The sequence below is a fragment of the Stomoxys calcitrans genome, chromosome 5, assembly GCF_963082655.1.
Source record: "Stomoxys calcitrans chromosome 5, idStoCalc2.1, whole genome shotgun sequence".
In the NCBI taxonomy this organism is placed as follows: Eukaryota; Metazoa; Arthropoda; class Insecta; order Diptera; family Muscidae; genus Stomoxys; species Stomoxys calcitrans.
In genome coordinates, this window is record NC_081556.1 from 137,733,627 (window position 1) to 137,753,623 (window position 19,997).

The 19,997-nt window shown below is 38.8% G+C and overlaps 1 protein-coding gene and 1 long non-coding RNA gene across 2 annotated transcripts in view; both read right to left on the minus strand.

The window, feature by feature from the left end:
• The window catches only part of LOC106082328 (BMP-binding endothelial regulator protein), a 193,413-nt gene extending 178,797 nt beyond the window's left edge, over positions 1-14,616 (minus strand). The window contains exon 1 of the mRNA XM_059370529.1: positions 14,426-14,616. The gene's annotated coding sequence lies outside the window, so the exon portion shown is untranslated. The remainder of the gene's footprint in view (positions 1-14,425) is intronic.
• A 220-nt stretch (positions 14,617-14,836) lies between these two features.
• Positions 14,837-19,997, minus strand: part of LOC131998173 (uncharacterized) — an 87,697-nt gene continuing 82,536 nt past the window's right edge. Inside the window, exon 2 of the long non-coding RNA XR_009398629.1 lies at positions 14,837-14,947. This is a non-coding gene — a long non-coding RNA (uncharacterized LOC131998173). The remainder of the gene's footprint in view (positions 14,948-19,997) is intronic.

Sequence of the window (19,997 nt, forward strand, 5' to 3'; positions counted from 1 at the left end):
ACATCGATATTAAGCCTCTGTGCTAAAATTCAAGCGGCTAGCTTTACGATCTAGCCTTACGATTTAGATCTAAGACGATCTAGCTATGTCCGTCCATCTGTCCGTCCCTCTGTCTGTTGAAATCACGCTACAGTCTTTCAATATGGAGATATTTAGCTGAAACTTTGCAAAGATTATTTTTTATGCATCGAAGATGGGCTATATCGCACTATATCCTGATATAGCCCCCATATAGACCGATCTAACCATGTTTATTGATAGTAGTCCTCTGCCTTCACCGCCAAATCGTCTGCCCTTTCATTTCCCCTTACTCCGTCATGGCCCGGCACCCAAACGATGCGGATTCTGCCATCCTGAGAGAAGGCTTTAATCTCCTTCTTACACTATCAGACTGTTAGTGGCCTTACCGTTCTGGTTATTACCCTTATGGCAATTTTACTGTCGGTAAAGATGTTCACACTCGACGTCCTCGCGTTAGCACCACACCACACCACTTCACGCATTCCGTGATCGCCCGGATATCCGCCTGCAGGACCGTATTATGATCAGGCAGTCTAAAACAGATCTCAGTTCCTGGATTCTCAATGTAAACCCCCAGGACCACACTGTCCTATTGCTTTGATCCATCCCTGTAATATGATCTTCCAGATGGCAATACTAGGGTTCCGTCAATCCAAGACTGTGCCCATGGCATCAATGCCTCGCACTCGACTTCAAGATTCATCTCAGGTATCCGATGGGAAACCTCTTCCCTTCCTTCCAGGTTTCCTATCGTCGCCTCGATCATACCAGGATGGTATGAGCTGCTCCCATCCTCAATCCATTCTCCCATCGCCTTAAGTCTCATAGCCGCAGTGGCTGCCTCGAACTTAATCTGTATGTCAATGGGTCGGATATCTAGAATAGTCTCCAGTGCCCTAGTGGGCGTGGTCCTAATCGCTCCGCTTATGCCAAGACAACATATTCTCTGAACCTGTTGTATGGTCCTTATGTTGCACTTTTTCTCCATAGCAGTCCACCAAACTACTGAGGCACCAAACTACACTGGCTCCTCTAGAGCCAATGGACTAGTCTCGAATTCAGGCCACATTTCGAGCCTACGGCTTGTCTTCATAGTAGGGTACTAATGATACCTCCCTTCAAAATACTTGCAAAGTATGCTCATAATTTTCGAACTGTCCCAGGACCTATCCTACGGTGTTGTAATGGTGGCAATTCGTCACCTCGAGCGACAAACCTTTAAAAAAGTGATAGGTTTTTTTTCCATGTAAGGGGACGAGAACTGAGACCGGTCCCTATCACCAGAGGACCTATCCCGTTACACGTTTGGGACCTGTCCCATTTCCCTTAGGGAACTGTTTGGTGCGGTTTGCATGCCGGCGTCGTCATTGGGCTATACTTCTTCGCACACAATGCCAATTGCCACGTTACCTTAAATGGACAACACTACCGCACTATGATCTCTGATTATGTATGGCCTGTATTAGAAGATATGGACCCGAATGACATTTGGTTTCAACAGAAGGGTGCCACAAGCGACACAACTCAAGTTAAAATCGATTTATTGAAGAGCAAGTTTAATGGTCCCTATCACCAGAGGACCTATCCTGTGATAGGTTTGGGACCTGTTCCATTTCCCTAAGGGAACTGTTTGATGTGGTTTGCATGCCAGCGTCGTCATTGGGCCATACTTCTTCGCACGCAATGCCAATTGCCACATTACCTTAAATGGACAACACTACCGCAGCATGCTCTCTGATTATATATGGCCTGTATTAGAAGATATGGACCTGAACGACATTTGGTCTCAATAGGAAGGTGCCACAAACTGCACAGCACAAGTTAAAATCGATTTATTGAAGAGCAAGTTTAATGGTCCCTATCACCAGAGGACCTATCCTGTGATAGGTTTGGGACCTGTTCCATTTCCCTAAGGGAACTGTTTTGTGTGGTTTGCATGCCGGCGTCATCATTGGGCCATACTTCTTCGCACACAATGCCAATTGCCACGTTACCTTAAATGGACAACACTACCGCACTATGATCTCTGATTATGTATGACCTGTATTAGAAGATATGGACCCGAATTACATTTGGTTTCAACAGAAGGGTGCCACAAGCCACACAGCTCAAGTTAAAATCGATTGTAGCTCATGCCCAAGTCATTTTTGCTTCCACCTTTTGATAATCATTTAAATGATGACATGTTTCAGTCATACAGATGGGCATTATCTGCTTAAAGATTTTATATTTCAATCAAAAACCTGCTGACTGATGGATAGACAGACAGACGGACAGACAGACAGACAGACCGAAAGATAGACGCAATCTGTGGGGTTATTGCAATTTCGTGATTTTTGTACATTTGAAATATTTTGTAAGACCCAAAAACAACAACGACTACATCGAAGCAAATCAATCAAAATTAGAATGCATTGCAGGTGATTGCTTTTTGCTCAACAAATTCAAGTTGGTTTGGGGGGGATTTTACACAGAAAAAAACAACAACAACCATATATTCAAAAAAAAAAAGAAAACACTTTGAAATTCCTTTCAAATCGCATTGAGTGATATCTTTGTGAGATGTTTGTGTAGACGTACGAGAATAAATCGTTTGATTTACGGGGTGGGCGAAGGGGCAGCTCCTACACAATTGTGGTGGTGCAAAACGAATGTCAATCATTTGCTCTGCTCTGGCCCATTGACCCCAAAATGTGAATCTGAGGAGCAGCAGGTTTTGTGATTTTATATTTTCTATTGATTTTGCTGTCTTTTTTTGTTTTTGTTCGTTAAGAGATTAAAAAAGTATCGGTGGGGTACTTTTCAATGTTAACCAATCAGTCGTCAGTCTCGTCATCAGTTTCACATCTGCATATGTGTACTGTACAACGGCGACAATGGGGGCTGCTGCCATTCAATGACCAGATGTTGATTTTTTTAAGATCTTGATTGCCAATATCTGCATTTACCGCTGCAGCATTATGCAGGTGATTATTTAACACCACAAAGCGATGACTAACAGAGACGCTGGCCAAAAGACCGCAATGCGAAAAGACCTTAGTTATGATTGTTGAAAATCCCATATTGACAGCAAGTGAAGAATTAATTAGAGACAACTTTAAAATAATAAAGGGGCTAACAAAAATGGCAATACTACTTTTCGAGACAGTACTTGGGGTGTTTCAAAGCACTTTAAAAACTCAATGTATGAAAAAATCGATTTGTGAAGCATCAATGCAAAGATTCATCAAAACAGTTAAAATTTTGATATTACCTTTGCTGTAATGATTCTTATGCCTGATAACTTGTCAAAGCAGACGAGCAAGTTCTTGGAGTGTTCAAAAAAAAGACATTGTTGCTAAATCTATGAATAAGTTATAATTTACATGGAAAATATGGTGATAAAATACTTGAGTCTAAATGGCTATGACAGAACATTTGTTTCACTAACCGAACATAGAATAGCGCTCCAAGAGCCTCGATCTTCTGCGCTCATTCTTAAATCTCTGACACATAGTTTGGAGGTGTCTCCCACCACTTGATCTCTCCATCGGGCTTTTGGTTTTCCCGGTTTGTGTGTACCACCGTGTTTACTCACAAAAGACTTCTTTGCAGGAGCTTCTTCATCCATTCTGACAACATGACCTAGCCAACGCAGCCGTTGTATTTTGATGCGTGTAACTATGCTGTTGTCGTCATACAGCTCGTGGTTCATACGTCGCCTATATTCTCCGTTAACGCAAACTGGTACATATATTTTACGAAGAATCTTTCTCTCAAATACTCCAAGTACTGTCTCATCTGCTTTCACAAGTACCCAGGCCTCAGAACCATATAACAACACGGATGGTATGAGTGTCTTGTATAGTGTAATCTCTGTCTGTCTAGAGGTGGACTTGTTTCTAAGCTTGCCAGTATTATTCTTTGCTTTATCTCAAAACTAGTGTCCTTCGATTCGGTTACAGCGGTGCCGAGGTAGATAAAGTTACTAATTATCTCCCAAATTTCTCCATTTTCTTTATCTGCTCGGCTTTACAAGGCGTTTTTGTAGTTGAAACCATCCATTTCGTCTTATCTCCATTTACTGCCAGACCCATTTTGACTGACTCTCTTTCGATTCTTTCAAAGGCAGCAGTTACTACTTCCGGTGAAGGACCTATGATGTCGATGTCGTCAACATAGGCGAGTACCTTGTGCTCTCTTCTGATTAGTGTACCATATCTATTCACATCTGCATCTCGCATAATCTACTCCAGCAGGATATTAAACAGATCACACGATAGGCTGTCTTCTTGTCAGAAAACTCGTTTGGTATTGAATGGTGCGGAGCAAGTGTCATCCTGCAGAGTCTTATAAATTTTGCAGGGATACCAAACTCAGACATAACTTGAAATACCTTTGAACGTAAAGCGGTATCGAAAGCGGCTTTGTAGTCAACAAAGAAATGTTGAGTTGTCCTTCTCGGGTCTCTTCAAGGATTTAGCCCTGTGTGAATATCTGGTCCATTTATATCATTGACTTTAGGTTTAAGTCTTTCACATAGTACTATCGAGAGTATTTTGTATGCGATGGCAAGGGGACTTATTCCTCTGTAGTTGGCACATTTCGTCTTGTCTCCTTTCTTGTGTACTCGACATAGTATGCTGAGGTTCCAATCATCGGGTATGCGTTCTTCTAGCCAGATTGTGCAGATAAGCTGATGCATACGCCTTATCAGCGTGTCGCCTCCGGTCTTAAATAGATCAGCGGGTAACCTGTCGGCTCCTGCTGCCTTGTTGTTCTTTAGTCGGGTCACTGCTGCTTGGACCTCATTCTGACTAGGAGGTAAACATTCTATACCATCATCAGGGATTGGTTCTGCGGTATCCTCTTCACCGCCAACATCGAACACTAACAGTTGGGTAAAATATTCTTTCCATATCCTCAGCATGTTGTCTGTGTCAGTTACCAGATTTCCTTCTTTGTCTCTGCAGGAGGATGTGCCTGCACCAAAGCCATCGGTTTGGTGTTTAATTCTTTGGTAGAATTTCCGGACTTCATTCTTCACATTCACATTCACGTCTTTCCATTTCCTTTTTCTTTCTGCGAAATAGACGTCTCTCCCCTTCTCTTTTTTCTCCCTATACCTCTCCTTCATTTGGCTACTGATTGCAGGGTTGCTCTCTAAGCCGCATTCTTGGCTTCAGTAGCATCTCAGCACTCTTGGTCGTACCATGGATTTCTTGGAGTAGGCCTTCGGTACCCAAGTACGGATTTCCCGGCATTTTCCATGGAGTGGCCAATAGTTTGCCACTGCGCTTATCATCGGACCAAGGAGTGTTTTCATCAAGCAGTTGGGTCAGTCGATTGGAGTAGGCCTGTCGATTGTTGTGTTTGCAGCTTTTCAATGTCCATCTTCCGTGCAGTGCCAGATCGTACTTTCCTCGCCATGTTCAAACGGGTGCGAACCTTTGCTGCAACAAGGCAATGATCCGGATCTATATTCGCTCCACGGATCGATCGTACATCTAACACGCTAGATGAATGCCTTCCATCTATCACAACGTGATCAATTTGGTTCCTCGTGTATTGATCGGGTGACAGCCATATGGCTTCGTGCATATTTTTATGTTGAAATCTGGTGCTACTACCATGTTTTTTACCGTGGCGAAATCTATCAGCCTTAACCCATTATCGGACATTATCTCGTGGAGTCTAAACTTTCTGACTGTTGGACAAAAGATATCTACGCATTTAAATTTTCCACAACGATTTTAATATCATGGGCGGGGCAGCGTTCATATTCTCTCTCTAGTCGCTCGTAGAAACTATCCTTGGTCTGCTCGTCCTTGTCTTCCGTCGGGGCATGGGCACAAATAAGGCTGATGTTGAAGAATTTGGCTTTTATGCGAATTGTGGCTAGCCTCTCATCCACCGGAGTAAAGCTGAAGTCAAGGCATTCCAGTCTCCGACTAACCACAAATCCACAGCCAAATTCATGCCTCGTGTTGTGGCAGCTATAGTACAGTTCGTCACCATTTGATGTTGTAGTGACGCCCTACCCAGTCCATCGCACTACCTGTAAGGCGGTTATATCTGCCTTGTACTTCTCTAATACATCCGCCAGCGCGTATATTGCACCTTCTCTATTGAGAGTGCGGACATTTTAGGTGCAGATCCGCAAATCATGGTCCTTTTTTTGTTTGCATGGGTTGTCAATGTTGGGGGGTCCGTTTTTACTATTCCTTTGTTGCTCATAGTAGTTCTCATAGTTTTCGCGGGGGACGGGTCCCCAACCGCATGGGATTTGTGGGATTTCACATGTATTCCTCGTTGTTGCAAGCCGCTTTCTTCAAGATCCGTCGCTCGCCTCTAGCCGCCCTTAACCTGGGAACAGACGCTGATGTTGGCCATTGGTTATTTGAAGGCGACAATATCTCGCCTTATCATCTCGAGTATCATTGGCACTCAGTATTTAATTAAGAGCCAATGCCACCTGACTCCTCACTGAGACTCTCCTCTCGAAAATCGCTGACTGCATGCGGCCGCATTTGTAGCTACTCCGCATAGAAACAGAGCTTTCCACCATCCGCATCCTGTGGACGCTTCCTGTGGCAAAGATGGACACCACAGAAGTCGGAGCTCAAAGTTCCAGCCTGTGTGGTGCTTATAGTCATCCCTTATTGGCCGGGAAAAGAACAGAAAACAGGCTACTACATTGTTTGATATCCGAAGGAGGGGAGGACCCTCCTCCATATCCCAATTTTCAAAAACGCCAGATCCCGGAGATTCGTGCACTGATTTAAGGCAAATTTTGTATGCCTCCTTATGGTACCCCAAAAACATGAAATTGGTATAAAATTTTTTGGGGGGGAGGCCCCATCCCAAAACCCACCCGGACGGGCATGTTTACCGATTTCGACAATATGGGTATCAAATGAAAGGTATTTTAGAGTAGAGTAGGAAATTGGTATACAAATTTCGCTCAAAGTGTTGGGGGGGGGGGTCCCCCACCCCCAAAAAACCTCTCAACAGGGCTCTTTCGTCGCTTTGGAGAATATGGGTATCAAATGAAAGCTATTTAAAAGTAGAGTACAAATCTGACATACAAATTTAGTCTTTGGTATCTGAGGGGCATCGCCACCCCTCCAAGAAGGTGGTTAACCTTAATCTCCAGAACCTTGGAGAGCGCGGAGCATATCGCAATAGGCCGGTTATTCGCAGGGTTGTTTGCCACCAGTTGTTTGGGAATAGGCTGAACGTTCACAACCTTCCAAAGCGTCGGGAAAACTCCCAAGGTTAAAAAGGTTGCGTAGTGGACGAGCAAGCATCGAAGAACACTTACAAAGGACAAGTGTTGATATACCGTTTGGGACTGGAAATTTATTAACATCGAGATCCGCAAGAACCCTTTGGACAAGGACAGCCAACATTTTGATTATAACTTTGATGTTATGATTCTTATGCGCGATATCTTGTCAAAGCAGACGAGTAAGTTCTTGGAGTGTTCAAAAAAATTCATTGTTGCTAAATCTAGGGATAAGTCATCATTTACATGGAAAATATAGTGATAATATATCAAGGGAAAATCCAGGTTTTAGTAAGTATTTGGGGGAAAAAGACGAAGAGCTGCTAAGAGTGTTCAATGGAATAAATCCTCTGACCCTAAAATGTAAGACTTCTAAAAAATGAAAAAAAAAAATCAAAAATTTTATTAAGATAAGAGAGCTTAGATAATCCTTAGAGTTAATCGGTGTTGCTATTTGCTCTTTAAAATTCTTTTTAGAAAACATTTCCTTTTCCCCACTATTTTTACTCTGCCAAAATTTCCATGGTTAAAATATGGCCAATAAAAAACCTTAAAGTGGCGCATTGTCATTTCTGTCACTCTGTGGTTTCGCATGAGACAAAAGCTGCCCCATATACAAAGTTTAGACCCATATATCGATTTTTTTTTCTGCTCATATTTTTTTTTTTTTTGCTGCAGTCTGAGGCGTGATTTACGTTGTCTAGATTTGTCACTTTGGTTTATGTTATTTCATCTTTTCTTCTTCATTTCTATGAGGAATTTTGTTGGTTAAAAATCATTATAGGATGTTCACATTGTTGTTGTTGTTGTTGCTTCTTGCCAACGTTTAGTGTGTCAATATTAAATTTAACTCTTTTTTTTCCTCTTTGATTATGGTGGGTATTATCACACAAACGCTCGCACATGTGTAAACTCGTACCTATGCGAGACTTTTATTTTTGTTTTTTTTTTTTTGGTAATTTTTTCTGCTATTTCTTTGATTTAAATTTTTTTGCCCTGTCATTCCAATATAAAATAAATTATTTTCTTTGCTTGGTGTTGCTTTTGTTGTTGTTTATATTTTTTATTTATTTTTTTTTTATTTATTCAAAACAAACAAGTCGTATTTTATGGCTTATGGGAGAAAGACAAGGTTTATTTAGGGGGTCCCAGTTAAAAATAAAAAAAAATAGAAAAACACAAAAAGAAGAGGCTGACACCGACATCGATACCGGGTTTCTGGCGTCATTCTTGCGGAATTCCCATATCAAACAAAAAATAGCTAAAGTCTTAGATGAGAGGAAAAAGTAAAAAAAAAAGCAAAAAAAAATTTAGAATTTTGTTTGTTTGCTGGTTTGCGTGAGGTTTGGATTGCTTTTTTTCACAGCCGGCTTCCCATGCTCTGTAAAAAATGCACCTCAACTCTCAAACCCATCGTTCATTTGTGACAACCAGCTTGAATCTCTTGATTATTTCAAGATTTTTTTTTTTTTTGGGGGGGGGGAGTTTGTAAATCAGGGGGTTTCGTCTGAAGTCTATTTTACTTTCGTTTTAATTAATCCGCAAAACAGCGTCAACCCCGAAAGACGTTATGAAATAAAATGATTGGATTTTTTATTTGATGTTATTTTTTTTTTTATTACCCACATCTATCGTGTTTACCTGAAGCGCTGAAGAGTTTAGATGCATGGGTCTTCGAGATATTGGGGTTTTTTTTTGGCACTTTTTGTTTTTAATTGCGGAAATTATAAACCAAAAATTTGTTGTTCTTTCGGGTTATTAGGCTAATGAAAGGTATTAAAAATAAATAATTTATAGATATCGATTTAAAGAAACAAATAATGCAAACACGTTATGATTAGAAGCTAATCGATACTAAATGAGTGGCATTTAATACCTTTAAATTTGAATTTTTTTTATAAAAAAAAATAAATTTCAAAAAAAAAAGTTGGACATTTTTTATAGAAACATTCCGTAGCATTAAGATGATATAAAATAAAATAGAAAAACAAAATAAAATAATACAAAACAAATAAAAAACCAATATCTCAGATATATATGTAAACCCCATCCGATCTGAACCATATTTAGGTCAGATGTCGGAAGGCTTAAGGAGGAGATCGGTGTATATGGCAGCTATATCTAAATATAGTCTGATCGGAACCATATTTAGGTCCGATGTTGGGAGGATTAAAATAACCCACTGTTGCAAATTTCAGCGAAATCGGGTAAAAAAATAAAGCTTTTATGGCCTTCAGACCTATTATCGAGAGATCGGTTTATATGATAGCTATATCTATATATACCCCGATCTGAACCATATTTGGGTCAGATGTTGGGAGGCTTAAAATAACCAACTGTTTTAAATTTCAGCGAAATCGGATAAAAAATAAAGCTTTTATGGCTTTTATGAACCTTTATCGGCAGATCGGTCTATATGGCAGCTATATCTAAATATAGTCTGATCTGAACCATATTCAAATCAGATGTTGGGAGGCTTAAAATAACCCACTGTTGCAAATTTCAACGAAATCGGGTAATAAATAAAGCTTTAATGGCCTTCAGACCCTTTATCGGGATATCGGTCTATATGGCAGCTATATCTAAACATAGTCTGATCTGAACCATATTCAAGTCAGATGTTGGGAGGCATAAAATAACCCACTGTTGCAAATTTCATCGAAATCGGGTAATAAACAAAGCTTTTATGGCCTACAGACCCTTTATCGGGAAATCGGTCTATATGGCAGCTATATCTAGATATAGTCCGATCTAATCCATATTCAAGTCAAATGTTGGGAGGCTTAAAAAAACCCACCGTTGCAAATTTCAGCGAAATCGGGTAATAAATAAAGCTAAAATGGCCTTCAGACCCTTTATCGGGAAATCGGTCTATATGACAGCTATATCTAAATATAGTCTGATCTGAACCATATTTAGGTCAGATGTTGGGAGGCTTAAAACTACTCACTATTTAAAATTTCAGCGAAATCGGGTAATAAATAAAGCTTTTATGGGCTTCAGTTCCCTTATCGGGAGATCGGTCTATATGGCAGCTATAGCTAAATACAGTTCGATCTGAACCATACATGGGTCCTATATTGAAAGGTCTAAAATAACTCACTGTTCTAAATTTCAACGAAATCGGATAAAAAATAAAGCTTTTATGGCCTACAGACCCTTTATCGGGAAATCGGTCTATATGGCAGCTACATCTAAATATAGTCCGATCTGAATCATACTCAAGTCAAATGCTGGTAGGCTTAAAATAATCCACTATTTCAAATTTTAGCAAAATCGGGTACTAAACAAAGTTTTTATGGGCTTTAGACCCTTTATCGGGAGATCGGTCTATATGACAGCTATATCTAAATATAGTCCGATCTGCACCATATTTAGGTCAGATATTGGGAAGCTCAAAAAAACCCACTGTTTTTAATTTCAGCTAAATCGGGTAATAAACAAAATTTTTATGGCCTACAGACCCTTTATCGGGAAATCGGTCTATATGGCAGCTATATCTAGATATAGTCCGATCTAATCCATATTCAAGTCAAATGTTGGGAGGCTTAAAATAACCCACCGTTGCAAATTTCAGCAAAATCGGGTAATAAATAAAGCTATAATGGCCTTCAGACCCTTTATCGGGAAATCGGTCTATATGACAGCTATATCTAAATATTGTCTGATCTGAACCATATTTGGATCAAATGTCGGAAGGCTTAAAATAACCCACTGTTGCAAATATCAGCGAAATCGGGTAATAAATAAAGCTTTTATGGGCTTTAGTCCCCTTATCGGCAGATCGGTCCATATGACAGCTATATTTTAATATAGTCCGATCTGAACCATATTTAGGTCAGATGGCGGGAGGCTAAAAATAACCCACTGTTCTAAATTTCAGCGAAATTGGATAAAATATAAAGCTTTTATGGCCTTCAGACCCTTTATCGGGAGATCGGTCTATATGGCAGCTATATATAAATATAGTCTGATCTGAACGATATTCAAGTCAAATGTTGGGAGGCTTAAAACTACTCATTGTTCCAAATTTCAGCGAAGTCGGATAAAAAATAAAACCATTATGATCTTCAGACCCTTTATCGAGAGATCGGTCTATATGGCAGCTATATCTAAAAATAGTCTGATATGAACCATATTCAGGTCAAATGTTGGGAGGCTTAAAATAATCCACTGTTGCAAATTTCAGCGAAATCGGGTAATAAATAAAGCTTTAATGGCCTTCAGACCCTTTATCGGGAGATCGGTCTATATGGCAGCTATATTTTAATATAGTTCGATCTGAACCATATTTAGGTCAGATGTTGGGAGGCGTAAAACAACTCACTGTTTAAAATTTCAGCGAAATCGGGTAATAAACAAAGCTTTTATGGGCTTCAGACCCACTATCGGGAGATCGGTCTATATGGCTGCTTTATCTTAATATACTCCGATCTGAAATATATTTAGGTCAGACGTCGGGAGGCCTAAAACTACTCACTATTTCAAATTTCAGCAAAATCGGATGAAAAATAAAGCTTTTATAGGCTTCAGACCCTTTAACGTCAGATCGGTTTATATAGCAGCTATATTCAAATATAGTCCGATTTGGCCCGTTCAAGAACATAACCAGCGTGCATCAAAAAGACGCTTCTGTGCCAAATTTCAGCTCAATATCTCAATTTTTGAAGACTGAAGAGTGGTTACAATAGACGGACAGACACTCACACATCGCTAAATCATCCTTAAAATTCAAGGATATATATATATACGATCCGATATATATATATACTTTGTAGGGTCAGAAATTGTTATTTCAATGTGTTGCAAACGAAATGACTAAATGACTATTACCCCTATCCTATGGTGATGGGTATAACAAGTTAATATTCGGCCGGGCCATTTAATATTCGGCCGGGCGACCATGGATCGCATTTGACGAGTTCTTTTCCCGGTATCTCCTTTTGGGTCAAAAAGGATAAAAGAAAATTATTACTATGCTATTGGAGCTATATCAAGTTATGATTCAATTCAGCCTATAATCGTTTGAATGTTGGAGACCATTGTAGAAGTCATTGCACAAAATTTTAGCCAATTCGAATAGCAATTGCGCCCTCTAGAGGCTCAAAAAGTAAAATAGGGAGATCGGTTTATATGGGAGCTGTATCAGGCTATAAACCGATTCAGACCATATTTGAGATGCATGTTGAAAATCATGGGAAAAATCATTGTACAAAATTTCAGCCAAATCGGATAAGAATTGCGCCCTCTAGAGGCTCAAAATATTCAAGATCCCAGATCCCGATTTATATGACAGCTATATCAGGTTATAGACCGATTTAAACCATACTTAGTACAGTTATTGAAAGTCATGACGAAACACGTCATGCTAAATTTCAACCAAATCGTATAGGAATTGCGCCCTCTAGAGGCTCAAGAAGTAAAATAGGGAGATCGGTTTATATGGGAGCTATATCAGGCTATAAACCGATTCAGACCATATTTGACACATATGTTGAAGGTTGTGAAAGAAGCCGTTGTTAAATTTTTTTTTTTTTTTAAATGGATAAAATTGCGCCCTCTAGAGGCTCAAGAAGTCATGAACCCAGGTAGGTTTATATGACAGCCATATCAGGTTATAGACCTATTTGAACCATACATAGCACAGTTGTTGAAAGTCATAACAAAACTCGTTATGCAAAATTTCAGCCAAATCGGATAAGAATAGCGCCCTCTGGAGGCTCAAGAAGTCAAGACCTCAGATCCTGGTTTATATGACAGCCATATCAGGTTATAGACCTATTTGAACCATATTTAGCACATTTGTTGGAAGTCATAACAAAACTCGTTATGAAAAATTTCAGCGAAATCGGTTAAGAATTGCGCCCTCTAGAGGCTCAAGAAGTTAAGATCCCAAATCGGTTTATATGGCAGCTATATCAGGTTATAAACCGATTCAGACCATATTTGACACGTATGTTGAAGGTTATGGGAGAAGCCGTTGTTCAAAATTTTTGACAAATTCGATAAGAATTGCGACCTCTAGAGGCTCAAGAAGTCATGACCCCAGGTAGGTTTATATGACAGCCATATCAGGTTATAGACCGATTTGAACCTACTCAGTACAGTTATTGAAAGTCATAACGAAACACGTCATGCTATATTTCAACCAAATCGGATAAGAATTGCGCCCTCTAGAGGCTCAAGAAGTCAAGACCCAAGATAGGATTATATGGCAGCTATATCAGGTTATGGACCGATTTGAACCATACATTGCACAGTTGTTGAAAGTCATAACAAAACTCGTTATGCAAAATTTCAGCCAAATCGGATAAGAATCGCGCCCTCTAGAGGTTCAAGAAGTCAAGATCCCAGATTGGTTTATATGGCAGCTATATCTAAACATGGACCGATTTGGCCCATTTACAATCCCAACCGACCTACACTAATTTCGAGGTGTTACAAACAGAATGACGAAATTAGTATACCCCTATCCTATGGTGGAGGGTATAAAAAACTTTAAAAATGTTTAAGCAAACTGTAGTGTCGCATTGAGCAGGCACATCAAATTTTATTGAAATTTTTGCTTTAGAAGGAACCTGGAACCCGAGGAACCCCTCCCCCCGGGCTACGTCCCTGACGGCATCTATATCAAAACATGGACCGATTTGGCCCATTTATAATCCCATCCGACCTCTACTAATAAAAAGTTTTTGTGCAAAATTTTAAGCGGTTAGCTTAAAAGTTAGCTTGCTTCGAAACTTAGCGTGCTTTCGGCAGACAGACGGGCGGATGGACAGACGGACGGACATGGCTACATCGACTTAAAATGACATGACGATCAAGAATATATATACTTTATGGGGTCTTAGACGCATATTTCGGGTGTTAGAAACAGAATGACGAAATCAGTATACCCCCATCCTATGGTGGAGGATATAAAAAGCATTGAGCTTCCGGCTCTATGAGTTTTATTTAGTCATTTTATGGAAATAAAAACCTCATAGGAATACCTTTTTTATAACACAAGTAAAATTTTTTCATGGAAAGCTCTATTTTTGGGTATTATTCTACCCAATCTGCTTTAAAGGGTTAAAGCTACATATAACATATTAAAAGAATAATCTTTCTCTCTCTCTCACACACACACACACTTACCTTATGTAGTCGGATTAGTAAATCCTATCTGCTTGTAAGACTGCGTAATCCATCATAATAATCCGAACTCGATTGGAATTTCTTTTGTGATCTGTCATTGCGGACGAAAGAAACAACTGCACAACACCTGAATCTTTATTGCGTTTTTAAGGATCTTTTATGAGTCGTCATTTTGGTTTTTTTTCTGTTTTTTTTTTTTTTTTGTTAGGCTTTTTTTTTTTTTGGAGGTTTTATACTTTTATCGAATATTTAACATTAATGGCATATTTAAGATTTATTTATTTCTTTGGGGATACACTTGGATTCCGTTTAGTTTTCATATTTTAAACATCATTTCTTATAATTATTTTGGGTTCTAAGCGACTGAAAATGGTATTTTTTGTTATTTGCTGTTTTGTAGTGTTACGCACATTTTTTTTTTGTGTTTATTTTTCAAATTTTTATTATTGAAGATATTCGGCTTATGTTATTCACTTCATAAGGATTTTATATAGTTGTATGCCATATTTCCGTTTTCAACATCTGAAATGAAAATAAGAGAAACATAAAAATTTGTCAATTATTTAAGTCAAACTTTATAAAATTTGGAAAAAAAAAAACAAAAAGTTTGACAAAGCAAAAATCGTTCTTAATTCTAAGCAATTTTCAACAAATTTTAGATATCAAAGAAAATGGTATTTTAGTTCACTAATACATTGATATGAGAGAAATCTCCCTACCCTGACACGAACTTAAACATGTAATGACATGTATGAACGAACCCTACTCGTAGACAATGCAATGTGGGGCGAAAGCAAAGCAGAACTCAATTCTCGGTGAGTGCATTAACACTTTTGAGAGAATTTCACTCAGGGAGGTCACTCACACATTAAAATGTGTGAGAGAATTTAAGACTTTGTTCTGTAAAAGGTTACGCTCTCTTCAATGGAAGAGGATTTTTGCTCTTCCTAATTATTTCAGCAGTAGATTCTGAAACAGCTGATCTATTGTTTTTGTTTTGTCTTAAAATTTTTGAATTTTTCACTTACATTTGAAAATCTGTTTATTATTCCAATTTAAATAAATTTTGTGTTATTTATCACCATTCTCAAAAAAATTTGATTGATTTTTCATTGAAATACTTTTTTTAAATCACTTAAAATCATTTCTTTTCCAGATATTTAATTTTAAATTACACATTTCATTGAGAGAGGAAGGGGATTGAGTTGATTTAATGTTGCATTATTTTGATTGGTTTTGTCGCGGCGCGTCTTTTTCGGGATTATGTACTACTGAAGACTAGTGGTCAGATTATTGATTGATACGCTGTTTGTTGATCGCATCACATGGGACATTTCATTCTTGCTGTGTCAAGCAGGCAAATGAACAGCGACGGCAAATACAGACAGCATTTCTTTTAATTTTTGTTTTGCCCCGATTTTTTTTTACTTTTTAATTTTATTTTGGGTTTTTTTATTTGTGTGGTGTTCAAACGATAAGAAGATGCTTTTTAGTGATTTCTTTCAATTTATTGGAATGTGATGGCTTGATGCTGATGGTGATCGTCCGTGTTGGTGGTGATGGTGCCGATGGTCTTGTTATCGTTGCGGTTATGTTTGTTGTTGTTTTTTGTTTTTTTTTCACTGAAGATGCTTGAAACTGACATTTAAATGGGTTGATCAGGTGGTATATTTTAAGGTGTTATCATTATAATGGGGAATGTTGATTTGCGCGAGAATGGTTACAGGGAAAGGGGATTCCCATTATTTATTTGTTTCACCAAAGTCAGTGATCTTTCTCATGGATTTATTTAATGAAAAAAATTTGGTTAAAAAAAAACCCAACAGAATTTACAAGACACAATGCCAATTTTATTTAAGTGTTTATTGCACACATTTGTTGGTGTTTTTTTTATTTTAGGCATTTATAGGCTAAGATATGAAATTATCGATAATTTAATATTATCCCCATGATTTTCACCTTTTTTATCACTTTTCTTTTAAGGTATTTTTTTTTCAACACCCTTAAAATGGTTGGGCGGTTAAACACTTTAAAGATTATTTATCATGACGTTTCGTTTCGTTTATTTGCCCGTTTCGACCCGACCCGTAACCGTAGACCGTTATTTGGTGTGTGCCAACGACTCTTCTTACACTTAGAAAATAGACGCCAGGCCAAAACAATACGACGACCACACGATGCGCGCTGTTGTGTTACGCGGTCGCATCTGAATTTTGTATTGATTTCATTTGGTATGGCGTTTAAGAGGCAACGATAACGACAACGTCGGCAATCATGATGTGGTGTTTCTTGTTATCGTCAACTTTTGTATTCTCTCCGTGATGCGTAATGTGGATGTGTTTCTATGAGTGCGCGTGTGTGTGTGTGCTTGAATTTTTGTTATGATCTCAAACATAAATTAACCGAAAAAAAATTTAGAAGAGCATCTTTTACTTGATGATGATGATGATCTTCAGCATCAACAACAACATCATCATCATTATCATCTGTTATTGTGTGTGCTAGGCGCGCTACCAATCTGTCTATAGTTTCTTGTTTGCCATTAATCGGCCATAAACGAGTCTATGACGTTTTCTTATTCTCAGCGCAAAGCAGCAGCAGCAGAGAAACATTTAACTTCAAGGGGCAGCATAAACAACAACAGCAGCAGCAGCATTAACATTAACCCAAGACCTGTGTGTGCTGCCTTTTGAATAGTCATGGCAGCTGCATCTCGCATGCCTTTCTTTTTTATTATTGTTGGTTCAATGGCTAGGCGCTCGCTTAATCGTACACACACTCGGTTGGTTGGCTGGTTGGTCGGTCTTTCGTTCATATATTCTTCGCAGCCAAACAAATAAACACCTGTTGCTTCGGGCTGGTCTCTCACTTGTCGTTGCTTACCTGGTCATACATTCATACCTACTCAGCCGCCTTACATGTGGCGCACGCTGCTCTTGTATCACAGCCATCACAGTGTTTTTTTTTTATTTAAACCCAGGATGCTGGGGAGATCTACTACATCCATGTCGAGAGATAGAATTATGCAGTGAGTATGCTTCTCTTTTGGGAACAAGTGTATCTCTGGTTTGTTATTTTTTTTATTACTGCCGCTGTAGCGACAGTGGGTATTATTTACAAAAAAGGAGAGCAAAGAAGCTAAACAATTGAAAAAAAGGATAAACATAAACAAACAAATGGTACATAATAAAGATTACCTTTTAAGTGTAGAAAATGGGAGAGATAAAAACTAACAGTTATAATTGCAATTCTGATAGGGATGAGCTTAAGTAGCTAGAGTTGTAAATGCAGAATGGCTTTACAAAGGAAAATATACATACCGACTGATTGCTGACTGCCTCACTGACGCCCAGCCCAAATGGCTAAAGCTAGAGCCATGAAATTTTGCACGAATGCAGAGGTTAGCTTAGAGAGGTTAGGTTAGAAAAAAAAAACAACTTCTGTCTTGAATGGATTTATGCCTAGAGCACTTTCGGTAGGCCAATTCGCTGTTGCATGTAGTTGCTTCCTGAAATATGTCTCTTAAGAGTGCTGGGAGACTTTCCCCTAACCTCAAATGCCACGTCATCAGCATACGCGACCACTTTTACACCTTTTTCTTCCAGAGACAATAATATATATTGTTAATGGCTATATTCTAAAGTAGAGTAGACACCACCTCCACACGTTTCCATGAATATTCCATAGAGATACAAGGAAAAATTCCCTTATATGAATGAGTACAGACCGATTCAAGGTTAAACTGAATAATATGAGGACTCCTCTTGAAGGCGGAAAGGCTTGCCACATAGCTGCACCAATTGTTAAAGAAGTTCTAATATGGCAGGATACCTTACAAATGGCACCATCATTAATAAGATAATAACCAACGCTGAAAATATATTTCATATGGCAACGCCGGGTTTAGAACAGAGGACATGCTAACCTCTGCGCCACGCTGGCCTCATATATCAATGCCTCGTGTGCCTCTCCTAATGTTATCTCCTATCAATTATAACCCATTTCCATTTTGTTCTCTCCCATCCCATTGTGCATGTTGTCCGTTGTTTATTATTCTCAATGTCTCCTGTGACTTTGGCTCGTGATAATATAATTACAATCAACTTTCGTGTATACACATGTATGCATGCACGTATGTTTTATGTGTTTTAGATGTCTGTCCCAAACATACATACATATGTATGTACATAGGTATGCACATACAACCGTTCAAGTATGATGCTAACATTTTTTCAATAGTAGCTCGTTCCCTACGCTGTTCTCTGATGCTGAGAGGCTACTGCTTATTGATAACTGCAATGTTGGTGTAGTGGTAACACCAAGAACATTGTTGTCTTTGGTATTGTTGTACGGTCGTTTGAAAATTTGTTATAGTTTTTTAATGGCTTTCTGTTGTGTGTTATGGCCATAAATTGAAGGCAAAAACACAAACAGGCGCTTGGCTTGGCTGGTTGCTTGCTTGCTTGCATTCGTTACAAACAAACACTCTGGCATTCGTACAAACATTCTTCTCTTCAATAAAGTGCCGCCAAATGCAGAGCTCATAAGATTTTGCACTTGTGTTTAGAAAAAAAATATAGCAAAGAAGAAGTCGACAAAGTGTTGTTGCAATGGATTTTTTAATTTCTGCATTAACAATGACAGTTTTTTTTGTGCCATTGTTTTGTCTCATAGATTTCGCTACTACTACTGCAGTTGCTGCCGTTCCTGCTTATTGCACTGCAGATGTTGGAATGTAGAGATGATGTGAGTGGATTTTTAATCACAAAATAAAAGAAATTAAACATTTAATGTTATAGATAACAAAAAATAAAGGTTTTAAACAGTTTAAGAAAAAATATTGATTGGAGGCCATCGTAGCCCAGAGGTTAGCATGTCCTCCTATGACGCTGAACGCCTGGTTTCGAATCCTGGCGAGACCATCAGAAAAAATTTTCAGCGTTGATTTTCCCCTCCCAATGCTGGCAACATTTGTGAGGTACTATGCCATGTAAAACTTCTCTCCAAAGAGGTGTCGCACTACGACACCCCGTTCGGACTAGGCTATAAAAAGGAGGACGCTTATCATTGAGCTTAAACTTGAATCGGACTGCACTCATTGATATGTGAGAAGTTTTTCCCTGTGCCTTAGTGGAATGTTGATGGGCAAAATTTGCATTTGCATTGATTTAGGTTAATATGGGAATTATATTATTATTTAGGTTAATATGGGAATTATTCGGCTTATGCATTGCATACGAGGGCTGCTATATAAGTTTCTGGCCTAGGCAATACTAAGAGTAGCCGCACACAATTTCAGCCGAATTGGATAAGAGTTGCGCTTTCTAGAGGCTCAAGAAGTCAAATCGGGAGATCGGTTTATATGGCAGCTATATCAAAATTTGAACTGATTTAGAGCATACTTGCCACAGCTGCTGGAAGACATACCAAAACGACATGCGCAAAATGTCAACCAAATTGGAAAAGAATTGCTTCCTCTAAAGGCTCAAGAGTCTAATGGAGAGATCGGTATAAACTGATTTAGATCTTACATAGCACAGTTGTTGGAAGTCATACCAAAACGACATGTGCC